A 19,220-nucleotide genomic window follows, 5' to 3' on the forward strand; every position below is an offset into this window, starting at 1 on the left:
CTTGCACATGACATTGTAGCGATGATAAGGGTCCTGCTACTTAAACAACAGATGGGACCTTGACAAGACAGACAGCCCTGAATTCTATGTTTTAACCCTTGCAGCATGGTGTCTTCAGCTTCATAGCAAAAACCTGCTGACAGATTCCCTTTAATTCACTGTTTTATCAGCAGCAGATTATCCCCATAGGACTAGTCTGCTGTCAGGTAGTCATCCATACTCATGAGCTCTGTATAACATCACCCACACCACTAATTGGCAGCTTTCTTTCTGTGTACACTGTATATGGGCAGAAAGCAATCAATCTGTGGTGTGGAAGGGATTATACAGAGTTCAGCATTTAGATAACTACTGGATTGAAACAGATAAAACAGGGATTTTATCAAAACTGCAGTAAGCAGCCCAGTAAGTGACACGTCCCTGGGATCAGATCAGGGTCTCTGCATCAACATCATGTTACTCTCAAATGGGGGAGCAAAAACCTGGTGACATTCTCTTTACGGACTCCTTCACACCACCGTATAAATCGCATAATTGCTATCTGATGTTTTATCGGCCTATTTTGCCTTTTTTTTTTCATTTCACTATTGGGCTACATTGGTGCAGGTAAGTAGATAGTGACTACCTACCTGCCCTGCTGTCAGCCCCTCTTCCCTGGCTCAGAGCGGCCATGTGACCACTCCTGCCGTGATTTTGCTGCTTCCTGTGACGTCATGTTGACAAGAACAGGAGCTTGTTGACGGGCATCACAGCTGACGACATGTTGTCACCCTGCTGGGCGGGTACCATACATGGAGTCCCCGCCCACCTTCCCCCGTATTCCGTAGTGCAGTGGGGCCAAAGATGCTGCCGGTAGGCTGCATGCGGCCCCTCACGCTGCTTGCGGTGCATGGCCCTCTTGCTGATCGCTGCTTGTGCTGGGGCCGCGCTCTCAGCGCTTTGAATCAGAGGACAGATTCACGGGTACTGCACAGAACTGAGCTCTGTATACAGCTACTGCAATGATCAGCCGCCGGCCAATCAGAGGCAGTAGCTGATCACTGGAAAAGCTGCATAGAGAGCTCGGCCCTGCACAGCGCCCGGGAATCTGTCCTCTGATATAAAGCGCTGTCAGCTGCAGCCCCTGATGCTGCTTGCGGAGCATAGCCCCCTTGCTGATCACTGCCTGTGCTGGGGCCGCGCAGTCAGCGCTTTATATTAGAGGACAGATTCCCCGGCGATGCTCAGACGTAAGCTCTGTATACAGCTACTGCAATGATCAGCCGACAGCCAGAGACCAGCAGCGGATCACTGGAGAAGCTGCATGGAGAGCGCGTCCCTGCACAGCGCCCAGGAATCTGTCTTCTGATAAAAAAAAAGCGCTGTCAGCTGCGGCACCGTTTTGTCAAGGGGGCTGCAGCCGCAAGAAGCAGAATTTGTCTTTTTTTCATGTGTGAAGAATGGCACAATATGGGACACTACTACAGGATGGAGCATTACTACAAGAAGAGGACTCAAAGGGGACATTACTATAGGATGTGCAGAAGGATGGGGCAAAATACTATAGGATGGGCAGATTTATTACAAGATGGGCACATTACTAAATTATATGTGCCCATATTGTCCTCTGCTAGAGGTCTGTGCTGGGCAGACTACTGACAGCCAATGAGTGTGCAGAGGGCAGGGCTGGACACTGAGGTGGGCGGTGCCAGCTCTGACTGTGAGGTTTAGCATAGGAAGATTTCATGTTTGATTGAGCTGCAGGTAAATAAAGTGTCTGCAGAGAATAAAGGGATAATTCAAGAGGAACAAAAGTCACAAACCAAAAAAAAAAAATAATGTAGCGATGTTTTATATGACAAAACAGCCCAGATTAGCTTAAATTTTTTTTTACAGTTTATGTTGGACAACGCCTTTAAAGTTTGGGGTCCGTACCGAACACAGACTTGACTATACATCCGGTTCTTATTTGGGTTTGTCACTCGAATAAAGCTTGTTGAAAGGTTGCAGAGCATCCAATCAGCAAGCTTTTAGGCTGTGTGCACTTCCAGAGCCATTGCAAATTATTGGCATGGCTGTGATTGGTCGGAGAACTAAAAAAAAAAAACAAAACAACAAACCAAACACTTTTTCTGGGCCTGCTAATTAAGATTCATGAATATTCCCTGCTTCCCCTGCACACCCTCTGTTCAAGTGTTTGTGATTGGTTGCATACTGCTGTACACGCCCCCCCACCCCTGTGTTTACATTTGTCAGTTGTTGCAGTCAGTTTGCTGTATAGTAATGTAAAATAATTAAAATAATGACGTAGGCTCCCGCCATATTTTGACAATCAGTGAGGCTAAAACTACAGCAGCAGCCTTCACATGAGAGCTTTACCGTGGCTGGACATCAAAATAGAAAAGAAAGGGGGGGGGGCGTTTTTTGGTGCAATTTTGTTGTCAGAACTTTCTGACATTTGATTCCCCAGCAAAGTCTATGAGAAGTCAGATTTGTTATGCGCACATTGCAGTTTGTCAGCATTTTCTTTAACAAAAAAGAAGCAGCATGTTCATTCTTCTAATGTTTTTATCAACATTTGTCACAAAAAAATGCATCAAACACACACACCTACATTACAAGTGTTTTGGGTTTTTTTTACATTTTCAGGCTCTCTCTGGCAAGGTGCAGTTTTGGTTGCAGTTTGTGTGCAGAAAACACTGCAGCATGCGCATATAGCCAAAGGCAAACGGTTGGGGCTGGCATCAGGATTGGAGGCGCTATGGATAATATTGCCCCCTCGAGACTAAAAATACCAGCCCACAGCCGTGCAGAATTGTCACATCCAATAGATGCAACAATTCCAGGCTTTATCTGACGCATCCCGACGATTGCCCTGGTGTGGTGGCAATCAGGGTAATATAATGGGTTAATGACAGCTCACAAATAGTGCACCATACAGCGAGGGGGGAGCACAAATCAGACGGCGCGCACCCATTGAAGCCTATGGAAGTGTGGAAATCACCGGACGGCACTCGAATGACAGCGCAAAACGACTTCATAGAATGGAGGATACATGTCCTCCGTATTCTCGTCACATGTGTGAAGATCTGTCACGTGAGAGACTTGGGTCAGTGACATTGGGATCAGACCCTCTGGCTCCAGTGACCCCGGCCACATCTGCTGCCCAATAATGGCCAACCCCTATAATGCGTGCTGTAGAAGGGAGTGCCGCCTGTCATTAATCACAAGGGAAACTGTTCAGCCCTGTATTAACCCTCAGCTGGTGAGGGGGGTTTGCAACACCCCAGGGAAATTTGTTCAGCTGGCAGTCATTGGAAAATGCTGCTATGAATCATCAATGTATGACATTTTCCGATACTTGTGGGTGTCATACATTTGTTATACTCCTGTGTAATCAATCGCCGATAAGAAAACGATTAACCAAACGTGATATTTGCATTTTCTGTAAAATTAGAGATTCCTAGACACCGGGGTATAGGAAGCCCCACATCACCAGCTGCGGGACAAAAATCCCACCTCACCAGCTGAGGGTTAATCTATAAAAACTGACGCATTCAAAGTAAACATTAACCATGTGTGTCCCGGCTGTCACAGGGGCGCCAGAGCACCGAGCTCCCACATTGCGAGGTGTGTACTTTGGAGCGCAGACGGCTCGTGTGCCGCCATCACGTCTGCCCCTCATACAGCGCCCGCAGCCCTGAGCCCTGCAATATAGGGGATCAGTCTCCACACTCACTCTCTGCCGCACTCAGGCCATGACGTCATCACCACAGAGCAGCGTCATCTCCGATCTGCCCAGCAGCCGCTCCAAATTCCCGCCACTTTCAGTTAATGTGATTGGTCAAGCTCTCGAGCTCTCCAACCTATCAATGCTGCCCGTGAAAAAAGGGGCGTCACCTGATGTATGCCGAGGAAGCGGCGGCTGCATGCACCTGAACGCCCAGTGTACTACACTGCTCCAGCGCTGTGAAGTCTGTGACACGTTTCCTCAGACATTACAGTGGATACCGTCTCCCTCACGTGATACTAGAAGTTTAGGTGGTGCCGTGGAAACAAAGGCGCTATCTCCGTTAGCATCAGGCATTGGCTGGGGGCTCATGACGTCACTAGTTGCTTTGCGTTATACGGACAAGTGAAAGCAGCAGTATACCGCGGTACCAGCGCTGAGCCGGGGAGTTGTTGTTATGTGAAATCCCAGCCAATAGGAGGCGTCTTCATGGAGAAGCCCCGCCCACCTCAACCAAAGACCTGAGCGCAGCTCTGACAGAGACAAAAAGAAGAAAAAGCGGCGAGGAGCGGACCCCGGAGGTGAGAGCTGCGCCCGGCATGTGCCGCCGAGGAGCACCCGGGGGTGGCTGTACTCATGGAGCTTGTAGTCCTACAGCTAATACTACCGGGGTGTAGGGCAGCCCGGGACTTGTAGTCTTCTTATAGGAATCTTGAAACTGTGTGGAAACTGTAAGTCTCATGCTTCCGGCATTCTGGGAGTTGTAGTTCCTTTAGGAGCCGATATCAGTGCAACTTCTGTGGTTATTTAGTTGTCGGCAACTACAACTCCCAGCATATCTGAAGCGTCCGGGCATGCTGGGAGTTGTAGTTTTGCGACATCTGGCGAGCCATGAATTGTCATGTGCTCTGGAGCATATCGGTACTATTGTCTCTGGAGCTCATCTTCTTTTCCTCAGGCTTCCTGAAACTTGTAGTTTTCCAGATGTATGGCCAGTACCACGATCAGTATGTAGTGTTAGCCCCTGGTGCTTCCTGAGACTTGTAGTTCTCCAGATGTTTGGCCAGTACTAGTATCATTATGTAGTGTTAGCACCTGGTGCATCCTGAGACTTGTTCTCCAGATGTATGGACAGTACTGGTATCCGTATGTAGTGTTAGCCCCTGGTGCATCCTGAGACCTGTAGTTCTCCAGATGTATGGACAGTACTGGTATCCGTATGTAGTGTTAGCACCTGGTGCATCCTGAGACTTGTTCTCCAGATGTATGGACAGTACTGGTATCCGTATGTAGTGTTAGCACCTGGTGCATCCTGAGACCTGTAGTTCTCCAGATGTATGGACAGTACTGGTATCCGTATGTAGTGTTAGCACCTGGTGCATCCTGAGACTTGTTCTCCAGATGTATGGACAGTACTGGTATCCGTATGTAGTGTTAGCACCTGGTGCATCCTGAGACCTGTAGTTCTCCAGATGTATGGACAGTACTGGTATCCGTATGTAGTGTTAGCACCTGGTGCATCCTGAGACTTGTTCTCCAGATGTATGGACAGTACTGGTATCCGTATGTAGTGTTAGCACCTGGTGCATCCTGAGACCTGTAGTTCTCCAGATGTTTGCCAGTACTGATATTGGTATAGAGTGGTTAGCCCCTTGTCTATACTGAGACCTGTAGTTCTCCAGATGTATGGCCAGTACTGATATTGGTATAGAGTGGTTAGCCCCTTGTCTATACTGAGACCTGTAGTTCTCCAGATGTATGGCCAGTACTGATATTGGTATAGAGTGGTTAGCCCCTTGTCTATACTGAGACCTGTAGTTCTCCAGATGTATGGCCAGTGCTGATTTTGGTATGTAGTGTTAGCCCCTGGTCCATCCTGAGACTTGTAGTTCTCTAGATGTATGGCCAGTACTGGTATCTGTATTCAGTGTTAGCCCCTGGTCCATCCTGAGACCTGTAGTTCTCCAGAAGTATGGCCAGTACTGGTATCACTATGTAGTCTTAGCACCTGGTGCATCCTGAGACCTGTAGTTCTCCAGATGTTTGTCAGTACTGATATTGGTATGTAGTGTTGGCCCCTTGTCAATCCTGAGACTTGTATTTCTTTCAGCTTTTGATATTACACGTTCTCCCTGTAGTGGTAGTGTTGTAGCCTGTATACAATGTGCCAGGGTACAGGGGTAAGGCATAGAAGGGTGGACACGTGGCACTTGCTGTGGGCAGGGTTCAGTCTGTGGAGTCAGTGTCCCATCTGGACAGAAGCAGAGATAAGGAGCCAGCAGGGCATTTCCCCAGGTGCAGAGTTTCCGGGCAGTGCCAACATGCCACTGTCTCAGCCTGGGTGAATAGCCTCAGGATAGGGCAGCAATGTGACCCTGTGCCAGGCTGTATGGGGTGGAGTGACTCCGCCGTCCTGTATGTTGCTTGTTTACCACTCGGGGGTCACCTGAGGTGATGGGGGGGGGGTGCTGCTGCTGTGAGCTCCCATGGTGGTGAGCGCCGTCCTGCCCTAGTCTTGGATCCCTTTGTGTCTGTGCAGTCTCAGGACTCATGTTTCCATCCCTCTGTTTACATGGTGATGATTCATGATGACGCTCAGTCACGTGCAGGAGCTCCTGTCTAACCCTTCTGAAGAAAGCCATTATCAGCACTTACTGATGGCAGGTCCAGGACTGCCTACATTATGCCATCCTGTAAATGAGGACAGGACGGAAGATTGCTTTTACTATGTGTTGTGCTTGAAAAAGATGCTTTGCCTAAATAATTGGGATAATGGAAACCCTGTGGCTGGATTTAGATTAGGATATTTTTACCGTAGTTTTAACACTTTTTTTTTTTTTTAGTGAAGGGGGACGAAAATATTCCTAACGTGTGCCATGTTTGTGTTTTACCTATGAAAACTGTGCCACCACAACTACAAAATTTTAATCAATCAATCATTTTTCAACTGGCTAACACGGTACCAAAACCTTTTTCTTTTAACCAAAACTTACATCACAGAACTGCAACTGCAGCATCTTTTAAGCGAAATCTGTCCCGTTGTACTTCCCTTCGATTTGTACAGCAACTTTAGAGGAGAAGCTGAGAAGAATGGTCTATTCAGTATAACTTGTATTTTATTCAGTGTGATCTCTGGTGTTTGTATGTATGAGTCCAGTGGGAGGTCCTACTTGTAATTGTGCATGCAGAGACAGCTGTCAATCACTAGTACGACTCATAAGAAAAACTATGAATGAATAAAATGCAAGTTTTACTGAAACTTATCCCACAGCAAGAGTACCCCTGATAATTTCCTCCGACTCAACAACATACAGCCTTCAGATTGGATTCCATTTTCAAAATGATAGGTTCCCTTTTAACATGCTTTCACGCACTTTGCGGTATGTTCAAACTGGGTCTTTTTCCTTAGGCTGCATGCCAACGATCAGGGTTCACAGCGTTTTGGACGCAGTATGTTTCAGCTGTGTCCAAAACGTTGCATTGTACAGTACAAGCACAGTGGATGGGATTTGTAGAAATCACATGCCCACTGTGCGTGTACTGCCTGCAGCGTAAACTGACCTGCAGTGCGGCTTCCCAAGCCACAAGCGTGTCAGTTCTTTGCTGCAGAGCCGTAAGCGTTCTCCGCAGGGAGAACAGAAGAGAGGCCGCAGCGCCCCGAGCCCTAATCGTGGGCACAAGCAGCGGCAGTCTCTTGTGGAGGAGACTCGCAGTCCCGCAGGTCAGGCTTCGCTGCCTACACTGTAAGATTTCAATGTAAACAGACGTCTGTTCACCTGATAAACAAGGAAATTGCCCATTCATCAGTTGAAGCCTAAAAGATCCTCATTCTCGGCAGCACATCATCCTGTGTAATTGCACTTGCCCTGTAAAGAACAATGGCAGACGATGCGCACTGAGTGATTTATCCTCTGTTTCTCAGAGTGCATTGTTTACTACAAAACTGCCAGTGTAAACAGCCTATTGAACAACCGCAGATCTGTAAATCTTTAGCAATCTGCAGTCATGTAATGCCGCTGGTTGGTCCATGTAAACGGAGCTTTGACATATCTGTTCAATACACAGACATTGATTTGATGGTGAAATGTTCTTTTTCCCCTGTGGTGGTGCTGCAGGGAGCTGAGCCCTTGTTACTGGGTTCTCCCACCTATTACAGCTGATCACCGGGGTCCCAGCAGCAGAATCCTCTGTGATCAGCGTATTGTCTGGGGATTGTTGCTCATTCATGTGTTATAGATTGTTATTGTGTAATGTGTGGCAGCGTAATAAATCTGCCTTCAGGACAGGGTTTTATACTAGGTGCAGTCACGCCAGGAGACTGTGTCTGCTGATTTCAGGGAAGTCACTTAGTTACTGTCCTATATATTGCTGAGACACCCTCTTGTAAAGCTTGTAGTATGTAGTAAATGTGCTCTATTATTTCTTCAGGACTTGGACTTTGCCTTCCAAGAAATGCGGAGTAGCATCTGTCACTTTCTCTGACTTTGGCTATTTACTTAAAAGTGAAAAAAAGTTTTGGTACCGTGTTAGCCAGTTGAAAAAAAGATTGATTACTTTCAGTGCGAGAAACAAAATAATAACTTTGTATTTATACCTTTTTAATGGCTAACAAAAAAAATAAAATAAATTATGTTACAAATCAAGCTTTGTACAGCTGCCTTTGTAACTTCATTTATTTTATTTTTGTTAGCCATTAAAGGTATCAGAACTACAATATTATTATTTTATTGCTCAAACTGAGAGAAATCAATCTTTTTGCTGCAGGTATTCACTGTCAGTTGAGCCCTTCTTGCATCTTATCTCTTAGAGAAGAGTGAATAGGTCCTGTATTCAGCAGCAACATCATTATTCTGTGGTGCCCACATCGTGTCGCCCCAGGCCAACTAATCTAGAGGAGAATGGGACGTTTGCAGGGCTTCTATCCAGCAGCCTTAGAATACCTATGGGTCCTGCAAATTGATATGATCACTTGTATTATCCACCCCTTCTTATATCACACTTGTCCTTCTGACTGTATATGTATACGCGTTGTGCTGTACCAGGATTAACACTAGAACTACTGGACTTGTGACACCTATATAGAAATACATAGTGCAAAGTAGTCAAAATGACTACCTCAGTAGTTCTAATGTTAAGCAGGATCCTGCATTACATACAGCACTTAAGAGCCTGGAGATCGCATGTGATCCACAGTGGTGTTTCTACTTGGTTCATGTACAAGGGCAGATGAATGTGGTGGTGTTTGTCGGACTTGTTTTTCCAGTGTCACAGCTTTCTTTCTAGCAGCGGTCACTCCAACTGTATTTTAAAAGCTTGTATGTTGTCTGAATGCAGCAGTGTGTAGTACTCGACTATTGCATGTTACCGGACTCTGAGAGCTGATCTCTGCGTGCTGTCTGTGGCTAGAAAATGGGCACCTTGGAAGTTAATGTACCTTTCACATATACAGATATCTGGCCAAATTGACATTTTAGACTAATATCCGTCTGTAATGGTGTGTGAGGAAGGCCTAACAGAGTGACTGAATCTTGTGATTGCTTATTGAAATCTCATAAAACTGCAACACTAGCTGTCACAGCCACAATTGATTGTTTAAAGAGAATATGTCAGCTGTTTTTTTGCAATCTAAGCTGAGAGCAGCATTCTGCAGGCAGAGACCCTAAAACCAACAATTTATCAATTAGGATACTGGGTGCCACAGTACTGACACAAAGTTTTGGGTTTTTTTAGGTTTAACAATGCAGTATAACTGAAAAAGCTGCTTCAGGCTCTCTATGTACAATGTCTATAGACACTTAGCCTCCAATCACAGAAGGTGGTGGAGTTGGGCAAGTTGCCCTTGTGCCAGCCAGTCACAGCAATGATAAGCTTCTGGTGCCAAAACAAACATTACAAATATACTATACAACGGATGTTGATAACAGATGGAAGTTGATAAGAGACCATTAACTTCAGTGTGTTAATCCTTACAGCATGCTGGCATCAAATTGCATAGCAAAAACCTGCTGACAGATTCCTTTAATATGACTTGTGAGGGAGTTCCAACCGTCACTCCTTCCCATAGTTTCATTAGTGAACTCCTCACTTCCTGTTTACAAGAGAGGATGTGCTGCCGAACAATGATACTTTCTTCCCCCATAAAAGATGTGTTCTACTATGGTGTTTGATCACTGATTAATCCAGAATTTGGATCACACGCTGTAGATGGGTCTAACGTGCCCATGAAGAGATGAATCCCAAAGTACAGTATAGAAGTCTTGGGACACCTCAAATATCCAACTTTGCCGTTAGGATAAGTTTTATTTATAAATTCAGTTAACTTTAAGCCAGTTTTAGATGTCCATTATACATTGTCTTTGTTTAGATCAGTGAACTCAAACTCAGCTGGGTCTATGGGCCACAAATAGAAAATAAAATTGAGGGGTGCCGCATTTTTTGCAGGACAAAAATGACATTTTTAATGATTCAATGAGTTTTCTATACTCCTTTTGGATCCCTTTTTTGCTTGTTTATTATAATAAACTTGCACTTTTTTGTTTAGATAAGTTTTCTTTCGTTTTATATATAAATGACTTTTTTTGCCATTAAAAAATATTTTTTGTGTGTGTGTGTATATATCTAATATATACTAGCTGTAGTACCCGGGCATTGCCCGGGATAGTAACTGTCTCTCTCTCTCCCAGTCTCTGTCTGTGTTTCGCTGTCTGTCTCTCTGTGTCTTTCTTTGTCTGTCTGTGTCTATGTCTCTGTCTGTTTCTATCTCTCTGTCTGTATTTGTATCAGTCTGTCTGTCTCCATCTCTGTCTGTCTCTATGTGTGTCTCTGTCTTTGCCCAGGTCTGTCTGTTTGCCCAGGTCTGTCTGTTTGCCCAGGTCTGTCTGTCTTTTTCTGTCTCTCTCTATCCGTCTCCCCAGCGACATCATATTACCTCACACATAAGCTTCTTATACTAACATTTTATTTTGTTCCTATAGCAACCACTGACAGTTGCTATTAATAGCCTGTAGCTCCCACCTCTATTCAGTTTAATGGAGGCAGGATTTTGGAGAGTAACTGTAAAGCGCGGGGTTAAATTTTCCCGTCAAAACAGTCTATGATGTTCCCTGAGTCACATTGGGTGTCTGTGCAAAATTTCATGATTGTAAATGCAAATGTGCAAATTCCTTTAGTGGACATACATACACACACACATAAATACATGCATACCTACCTACACTGAGCTTGAGATAGAGATAGAGAGATATATTACTAGAAGGTGGCCCGATTCTACGCATCGGGTATTCTAGAATTTACGTATTGTGTAGTTAATGTATGATTTTTGCTATATATATATATATATATATATATATATATATATATATATATATATATATATATATTTAGATGTTGTTGTCTGTAGTTACCAAGTGTTTGTGTAGGGGCTGTACATGTTCTGGGTGTTGTCTGGGTGTGGCGGGGGGTGAGAGCGGTGTTGTTTGTGTGTTGCGTTGTTTGTGGAGCGCTGTGCGTCTGTAGCGTTGTGGGTGTGGTGTGTTTTGGGGGGAGGTATGTTTTGTGCAATGTGTGTGTGTTGCGTGGTTTGTGCGTATATTTATGTATGCCGCGTGTTTGTGTGTTGGGTGTTGTGTGTGTGCAGCGTTGTCTGTCTGTGTGTGTGTGTGGGTGTCTGTGTAGGGCGGTGTTTGTGGTTCCCAGTGTGTGTGTGGTGTGTTGTGCAGTGCGTGTGTGTGTTGGGGGGAGGTGTGCACCTCCCACCGTGCTCCATCCCCCATGCTGCGCACCCCCCATCGTGCTCCATCCGCCATGCTACGCACTCCCAAACGTGCTCCATCCGCCTTGCTGCGCACCCCCCATCGTGCTCCATCCGCCATGCTGCGCACTCCCTAATGTGCTCCATCCGCCATGCTGCGCACTCCCCATCGTGCTCTTTCCGCCATGCTGCGCACTCCCCATCGTGCTCTATCCCCCATGCTGCGCACCCCCCATCGTGCTCCATCCCCCATGCTGCACCAGCATCAGCCTCTCTGCCCCCAGCATCAGCCTCTCTGCCCCCAGCATCAGCCTCTCTGCCCCCAGCATCAGCCTCTCTGCCCCCAGCATCAGCCTCTCTGCCCCCAGCATCAGCCTCTCTGCCCCCAGCATCAGCCTCTCTGCCCCCAGCATCAGCCTCTCTGCCCCCAGCATCAGCCTCTCTGCCCCCAGCATCAGCCTCTCTGCCCCCAGCATCAGCCTCTCTGCCCCCAGCATCAGCCTCTCTGCCCCCAGCATCAGCCTCTCTGCCCCCAGCATCAGCCTCTCTCCTCCCAGCATCAGCCTCTCTCCTCCCAGCATCAGCCTCTCTCCTCCCAGCATCAGCCTCTCTCCTCCCAGCATCAGCCTCTCTCCTCCCAGCATCAGCCTCTCTCCTCCCAGCATCAGCCTCTCTCCTCCCAGCATCAGCCTCTCTCCTCCCAGCATCAGCCTCTCTCTTTCCAGCCTCCCCCAGCATCAGCCTCTCTCTTCCCAGCCTCCCCCAGCATCAGCCTCTCTCTTCCCAGCCTCCCCCAGCATCAGCCTCTCTCTTCCCAGCCTCCCCCAGCATCAGCCTCTCTCTTCCCAGCCTCCCCCAGCATCAGCCTCCCTCAGCATCAGCCTCTCTCCTTCCAGCCTCCCTCAGCATCAGCCTCCCCCAGCATCAGCCTCTCTCCTTCCAGCCTCCTCCAGCACGCCGTGCTCCTCTACCGACACTCTCACAGATCCGATCGCATACACACACACACACACACACACACACACACACACACACACACACACACACACACACACACACACACACACGCACATACGCGCTCACACTCACAACATCCGGAGATACCACATGCTTCTGGCCATGTGATCCTCCGGCAGGTCCTGGAAGATCACTGCAGCACAGTATCGCAGCTGAGAAGCAAGCGATATCACCGGATGCAGTGAGTGTGTGGATGCGATCTGATGGGTGTGTGTGAGAGTGAGTGTGATCTGATGTGTGTGTGTGTATGTTGTGTGTGCATGTGTATGTTCCGCCGCTGCAGGACCTTGATGCGCTGGTAACTATGCTACCATGGTTACCAGCGTATCCCGTCCCCCGCTCGCACGGGAGCCCACACCAGCATACGCCGGCAACCCCAGCAATGCGAGGGTATGTGTCGGCTGGGTTGGCGGCGTACGCTGATGTGGGCTCCCGGGGGTACAGTACTCACCTGGGAGTCGTGTCTCCGTGTCAGTTCGGGGAATGCGTGCGGGGGGCGGGGCCAGAGCGAGCGTGCATTGCGTGAGGGGGGCGGTGCGTGGCAGAGTTGCCAATACGTGCAGGGTGCCGGGGCGAGAGGCCAATCCATGTGGGGGGCGGAGCCTGGGCGAGCGGCCGGCCAATCCGTGTGGGGGGGAGCCTGGGCAAGCGACCAATCCGTGCGGGGGCGGGGCCATGGCGAGGCCAGCGGCCAATCCGCTTTGTGTCACCGTAAGGACACAATTTTGGAGCAAGACAGACAGACAGACAGAATAAGGCAATTATATATATACTAGAAGGTGGCCCGATTCTACGCATCGGGTATTCTAGAATTTACGTATTGTGTAGTTCATGTATGATTTTTGTTATATATATATATATATATATATAGATATAGATGTTGTTGTGTGTAGTTACCAAGTGTTTGTGTAGGGCGCTGTACATGTTCTGGATGTTGTCTGGGTGTGATGGGGGGTGAGAGCGGTGTTGTTTGTGTGTTGCGTTGTTTGTGGAGCACTGTGTGTCTGTAGCGTTGTGTGTGTGTGTGTGTTGCGCGGTTTGTGTGTGTGTGGTGTGTTTTGGGGGGAGGTATGCTTTGTGCAATGTGTGTGTTGTGCGGTATGTGCGTATATTTGTGTGTGCAGCGTTGTCTGTGTAGGGCAGTTGTTTGTGGTTCCCAGTGTGTGTGTGTGTGGTGTGTTGTGCAGTGCGCGCGTGTGTGTGTTGGGGGGAGGTGTGCACTTCCCATCGTGCTCCATCCCCCATGCAGCGCACTCCCCATCGTGCTCCATCCCCCATGCAGCGCACTCCCCATCGTGCTCCATCCCCCATGCAGCGCACTCCCCATCGTGCTCCATCCCCCATGCAGCGCACTCCCCATCGTGCTCCATCCCCCATGCAGCGCACTCCCCATCGTGCTCCATCCCCCATGCAGCGCACTCCCAAACGTGCTCCATCCCCTATGCTGCGCACCCCCCATCGTGCTCCATCTCCCATCCTGCGCACTCCCAAACGTGCTCCATTCGCCATGCTGCGCACTCCCAAACGTGCTCCATCCGCCATGCTGCGCACTCCCCATCGTGCTCCATCCCCCATGCTGCGCACTCCCCATCGTGCTCCATCCCCCATGCTGCGCACTCCCCATCGTGCTCCATCTCCCATGCTGCGTGCTCCATCCCCCATGCAGCGCACTCCCAAACGTGCTCCATCCCCTATGCTGCGCACCCCCCATCGTGCTCCATCTCCCATCCTGCGCACTCCCAAACGTGGTCCATCCGCCATGCTGCGCACTCCCAAACGTGCTCTATCCGCCATACTCCGCACTCCCCATCGTGCTCCATCCGCCATGCTGCGCACTCCCAAACGTGCTCCATCCGCCATGCTGCGCACTCCCAAACGTGCTCCATCCGCCATGCTGCGCACTCCCAAACGTGCTCCATCCGCCATGCTGCGCACTCCCAAACGTGCTCCATCCGCCATGCTGCGCACTCCCAAACGTGCTCCATCCGCCATGCTGCGCACTCCCAAACGTACTCCATCCGCCATGCTGCGCACTCCCAAACGTGCGCCAGCATCAGCCTCTCTGTCCCCAGCATCAGCCTCTCTGTCCCCAGCATCAGCCTCTCTGTCCCCAGCATCAGCCTCTCTGTCCCCAGCATCAGCCTCTCTGTCCCCAGCATCAGCCTCTCTGTCTCCAGCATCAGCCTCTCTCCTCCCAGCCTCCTCCAGCACGCCATGCTCCTCTGCTGACACTCACAGATCCGATCGCATACACTGACACACAGCCGATCGCATACACTGACACACAGCCGATCGCATACACTGACACACAGCCGATCACATACACTGACACACAGCCGATCGCATACACTGACACACAGCCGATCGCATACACTGACACACAGCCGATCGCATACACTGACACACACACACACTGACGATATTGCACATCCACGCTCATACTCACAACATCCGGAGATACCACATGCTTCTGGCCATGTGATCCTCCGGCAGGTCCTGGAAGGTCACAACAGCACAGTATCGAGGCCGAGAAGCAAGCGATATCTCCGGATGCTGTGAGTGTGTGGATGCGATGTGATGTGTGTGTGAGGTGTGTGTGAGAGTGAGTGTAATCTGATGTGTGTGTGTGTGTGTGTGCTGTTATGTTTGTGCGTGTGGATCTTCCGCCGCTGCAGGACCTTGATGCGCTGGTAACTATGCTAGCATGGTTACCAACGTATCCCGTCCCCCGCTCGCACGGGAGCCCGCACCAGCATACGGCGGCAAGGCCAGCAATGCGAGGGTAAGTGTCGGCTGGGTTGGCGGCGTACGCTGATGTGGGCTCCCGGGGAGGGGGGGGGGGGCGAGTACGGTACTCACCGTGTCAGTTCGGGGAATGCGCGGGGGGGCGGGGCCAGAGCTAGCGTGCATTGCGTGAGGGGGGCGTGGCGTGGCCGAGTTGCCAATGCCTGCAGGGTGCCGGGGCGAGAGGCCAATCTGTGGGGGGGGGCGGAGCCTGGGCGAGCGGCTGGCCAATCCGTGTGGGGGCGCAGCCTGGGCGAGCGGCCAATCCGTGTGGGGGTGCGGGGCCATGGCAAGCCCAGCGGCCAATCAGCTTTGTGTCACCGTAAGGACACAATTTTGGAGCATGACAGACAGACAGAATAAGGCAATTATATATATAGACTAGAAGGTGGCCCGATTCTACGCATCGGGTATTCTAGAATTTACGTATTGTGTAGTTCATGTATGATTTTTGTTATAGATATAGATATAGATATATATAGATGTTGTTGTGTGTAGTTACCAAGTGTTTGTGTAGGGCGCTGTATATGTTCTGGGTGTTGTCTGGGTGTGGCGGGGGGTGAGAGCGGTGTTGTATGTGTGTTGCGTTGTTTGTGGAGCGCTGTGTGTCTGTCGCGTTGTGTGTGTGTGTGTGTGTGTGTGTTGCGCGGTTTGTGTGGGTGTGGTGTGTTTTGGGGGGAGGTATGTTTTGTGCAATGTGTGTGTTGTGCGGTATGTGCGTATATTTATGTATGCCGCGGTGTTTGTGTGTTGGGTGTGTGTGCAGCGTTGTCTCTGTGTGTGTGTGTGTGTCTGTGTATGGCGGTGTTTGTGGTTCCGTGTGTGTGTGTGTGTGTGTGTGTGTGTGTGTGTGTGTGTTGGGGGGAGGTGTGCACCTCCCATCGTGCTCCATCCCCCATGCTGCGCACCCCCCATCATGCCCCATCCCCTATGCTGCGCATTCCCCATCGTGCTACATCCCCCATGCTGCGCACTCCCCATCGTGCTACATCCCCCATCGTGCTACATCCCCCATCGTGCTACATCCCCCATGCTGCGCACTTCCCATCGTGCTACATCCCCCATGCTGCGCACTCCCCATCGTGCTACATCCCCCATGCTGCGCACTCCCCATCGTGCTACATCCCCCATGCTGCGCACTCCCCATCGTGCTACATCCCCCATGCTGCGCACTCCCCATCGTGCTACATCCCCCATGCTGCGCACTCCCCATCGTGCTACATCCCCCATGCTGCGCACCCCCCCATCGTGCTACATCCCCATGCTATAATAGTTCTCCTATTATACTCAGAGAGGAGTATAATAGAAGGACTGTAATAGGAGAAGTAGTCCTGGGGGAGAGGAGTATAATGCACATGTGTACCGGGAGCCGGTGTACGCTGGTAACTATGATACACATCGGGTAACTAAGGGACCTTAGTTACCCGATGTGTATAATGGTTACCAGCGTTCACGGGCTCCGTCAAGATCCCAGCATCGCAATGTTATGTCTGGCGCTGATGGGATCGTGACGGAGCCGGTGTACACTGGTAACTATGATACACATCGGGTAACCAAGGGACCTTAGTTACCCGATGTGTAAAATGGTTACCAGCGTTCACGGGCTCCGTCAAGATCCCAGCATCGCAAGGTTATGTCTGGCGCTGCTGGGATCGTGACGGAGCCGGTGTAGAAGCAAGCGATATCCCAGGATGTTGTGAGTGTGTGGATGTGATGTGTGAGGTGTGTGTGAGAGTGAGTGTGATTTGATGTGTGTGTGTGTGTGTGTGTGTACTCACCTGGGAGTCGGAGCTCCGTGTCAGTTGGGCCAGAGCGAGCGTGCATTGCGTGAGGGGGCGGGGCCTGCAGAGAGCCGGGGCGAGAGGCCAATCCGTGTGGGGGGGCGGGGCCATGGCGAGCCCAGCGGCCAATCAGCTTTGTGTCACCGTAAGGACACAATTTTGGAGCATGACAGACAGACAGAATAAGGCAATTATATATATAGATATAGATATATAATATTTTAGATAGTGGTGCAAAAGTAGGTGGACAGTATGTGTAATAGGGTTATCAAACATGGTGTGAAGTGAAACTGACTCAGTTGCCCTTAGCAACCAATCAGATTCCACTTTTCATTCTTCAGTCTCTTTGGAAAATGAAAAGTGGAATCTGGCGGCCAAGGTCAACTGGTTCACTTTACACCATGTTTGATAAACCTAGAGGTTTCATTTCAAATCCAATGTGGTGGCATGCAGAGCCCAACTCGCGAAAATTGTGTCACTGTCCAAATATTTCTGGACCTAACTCTGTGTGTGTGTGTGTGTGTGTGTGTGTGTGTGTATATATATATATATATAATATATATATATATATATATATATATATATATATATATATATATTTGCCTTATTCTGTCTGTCTATCTGTCTGTCTGTCTGTCTGTCATGCTCCGAAATTGTGTCCTTACGGTGACACAAAGCTGATTGGCCGCTGGGCTCGCCATGGCCCCGCCCCCCCCCACGGATTGGCCTCTCGCCCCGGCTCTCTGCAGGCCCCGCCCCCCTCACGCAATGCACGCTCGCTCTGGCCCAACTGACACGGAGCTCCGATTCCCAGGTGAGTACACACACACACATCAGATCACACTCACTCTCACACACACCTCACACATCACATCCACACACTCGCAACATCCTGGGATATCGCTTGCTTCTACACCGGCTCCGTCAGGATCCCGGCAGCGCCAGACATAACCTTGCGATGCTGGGATCTTGACGGAGGCCGTGAAAGCTGGTAACCATTATAAACATCGGGTAACTAAGGTCCCTTAGTTACCCGATGTGTATCATAGTTACCAGTGTACACCGGCTCACACTCACTCTCACACACACCTCACACACACATCACATCGCATCCACACATCAAGGTCCTGCAGCTGCGGAACATACACACACACATAACAGCACACACACACACACATACACACACAAATCAGATCACACTCACACACACCTCACACATCACACATCACATCGCATCCACATACTCACAACATCCTGGGATATCGCTTGCTTCTCGGCGGCGATACTGTGCTGTTGTGAGCTTCCAGGACCTGCCGGGGGATCACATGGCCAGAAGCATGTGATATCCCCGGATGTTGTGAGTATCAGCGCGTATGTGCAATATCGTCAGTGTGTGTGTCTTTGTGTGTGAGTGTATGCGATCGGGTGGGTGTGTGTGAGTGTATGCGATCGGATCTGTGAGTGTCGGCAGAGGAGCACGGCGTGCTGGAGGAGGCTGAGAGGAGAGTGTGTGCCCTGTGCGTGCCCTGTGCGTGCCCTGTGCGAGTCCCATATGTGCCCTGTTTTGTGTGTTGGGGTTTACATGGCAGCTGCAGTTTTCCTATCATGTTGTCATTCTACAAGCCTCACTGATCAGTGCTGAGCGGCTGATCTTATACTTTACGATTTTATATCAGTGAAAAGCGTCTATTCTGGGCAATGGGTGTTTGGGCCATAGCTGGTGCTAAGTCCTATATTCCTTTGTTATTGATATGTTATGTTATATATTAATAATGTATTTGTGACTTCAATAATTTTGCATTAAGTAGAATCATTTTGAATATTTTCTGTAGTTTAGAGACGACTTTATAGAGCAATCTATATATATAATTGCCTTATTCTGTCTGTCTGTCTGTCTGTCATGCTCCAAAATTGTGTCCTTACGGTGACACAAAGCTGATTGGCCGCTGGTCTCGCCATGGCCCCGCCCCCCCCCACACCGATTGGCCGCTCGCCCAGGCTGCGCCCCCCCCACAGATTGGCCAGCCGCTCGCCCAGGCTCCTCCCCCCCACAGATTGGCCTCTCGCCCCGGCACCCTGCAGGCATTGGCAATTCGGCCACGCCACGCCCCGCCCCCCTCACGCAATGCACGCTAGCTCTGGCCCCGCCCCCTCCCTCCCCCCGCGCATTCCCCGAACT

General features: G+C 49.7%; 2 protein-coding genes across 5 annotated transcripts in view; one reads left to right on the top strand and one right to left on the bottom strand.

Annotated features, from left to right (window-relative positions):
* Positions 1-4,185, bottom strand: part of PRIMPOL (primase and DNA directed polymerase) — a 103,417-nt gene extending 99,232 nt beyond the window's left edge. The window contains exon 1 of one of the 4 annotated variants that reach the window (XM_075347144.1): positions 3,880-4,185. The gene's annotated coding sequence lies outside the window, so the exon portion shown is untranslated. Of the gene's footprint in view, positions 1-3,553; positions 3,618-3,718; positions 3,799-3,879 lie in introns of those variants that run through there. The other 3 variants (XM_075347143.1, XM_075347145.1, XM_075347146.1) reach the window with 3 other exon arrangements.
* LOC142308966 (caspase-3-like) overlaps positions 3,890-19,220 on the top strand; it is a 68,379-nt gene continuing 53,048 nt past the window's right edge. The window contains exon 1 of the mRNA XM_075347147.1: positions 3,890-4,290. The gene's annotated coding sequence lies outside the window, so the exon portion shown is untranslated. The remainder of the gene's footprint in view (positions 4,291-19,220) is intronic.

Source organism: Anomaloglossus baeobatrachus, chromosome 1, assembly GCF_048569485.1.
Source record: "Anomaloglossus baeobatrachus isolate aAnoBae1 chromosome 1, aAnoBae1.hap1, whole genome shotgun sequence".
NCBI classification, from domain to species: domain Eukaryota; kingdom Metazoa; phylum Chordata; class Amphibia; order Anura; family Aromobatidae; genus Anomaloglossus; species Anomaloglossus baeobatrachus.